The sequence below is a fragment of the Nomia melanderi genome, unplaced genomic scaffold, assembly GCF_051020985.1.
Source record: "Nomia melanderi isolate GNS246 unplaced genomic scaffold, iyNomMela1 scaffold0334, whole genome shotgun sequence".
Taxonomy (NCBI): domain Eukaryota; kingdom Metazoa; phylum Arthropoda; class Insecta; order Hymenoptera; family Halictidae; genus Nomia; species Nomia melanderi.
In genome coordinates this window covers 33799-35000 of record NW_027475449.1, presented here as the reverse complement: position 1 = coordinate 35000, position 1202 = coordinate 33799, and positions in this window count along the sequence as shown.

Below are 1202 nucleotides of genomic sequence, written 5' to 3'. Positions count from 1 at the left end.
TTAGCCGCTGAAACTATGGTCGATTCGAACATATATTAACATACGATTTTTATTCGATAAATCGTTATTGTACATATTAAACGTTAGTTTCCACCGAAAGAAAAATTTTTTAGAATTTTTTTTTTCCAAAAATTGCAAGAGTAAACTTTTTTAATATTCGATTTAAAAATTTTTAAATGCTTAATCCTTACATTAAACTACTGGGAGAACTCAGAAATCATAATGAAAAAAATTACAAAAATTTATTTTTCTCAGAAACTCCGAAAAACAGAGTGGTCGAATCCGTGCAAGCCGGAATTTTTCTAAGTCCCCACGGTCAAGAGTAAACTTTTTTAATAAGCGTTTTAAAATTATTTCAATGTTTAATCCATGCGTAAACATGATGTTTATTAACGTTTTTAACATTAAAAAAAATTACAAAAATTTATTTTTCAAAAAAAATGGAAAAAACCGATTCGTCGGAGCGAGGTGTCCAGCCCGTGCGGTAATTCCAGCAGGCGAATCGGACTTCCCGAAATTTTTCTAAGTCCCACGGTCGACACCAACTTTTTTAATAAGCGTTTTAAAATTATTTCAATGTTTAATCCATGCGTAAACATGACGTTTATTAACGTTTTTAACGTTAAAAAAAATTACAAAAATTTATTTTTCGGAAAAAATGGAAAAAACCGATTCGTCGGAGCGAGCTGTCCAGCCCGTGCGGTAATTCCAGCAGGCGAATCGGACTTCCCGAAATTTTTCTAAGTCCCACGGTCGACACCAACTTTTTTAATAAGCGTTTTAAAATTATTTCAATGTTTAATCCATGCGTAAACATGACGTTTATTAACGTTTTTAACGTTAAAAAAAATTACAAAAATTTATTTTTCGGAAAAAATGGAAAAAACCGATTCGTCGGAGCGAGGTGTCCAGCCCGTGCGGTAATTCCAGCAGGCGAATCGGACTTCCCGAAATTTTTCTAAGTCCCACGGTCGACACCAACTTTTTTAATAAGCGTTTTAAAATTATTTCAATGTTTAATCCATGCGTAAACATGACGTTTATTAACGTTTTTAACATTAAAAAAAATTACAAAAATTTATTTTTCGGAAAAAATGGAAAAAACCGATTCGTCGGAGCGAGCTGTCCAGGCCGTGCGGTAATTCCAGCAGGCGAATCGGACTTCCCGAAATTTTTCTAAGTCCCACGGTCGACACCAACTT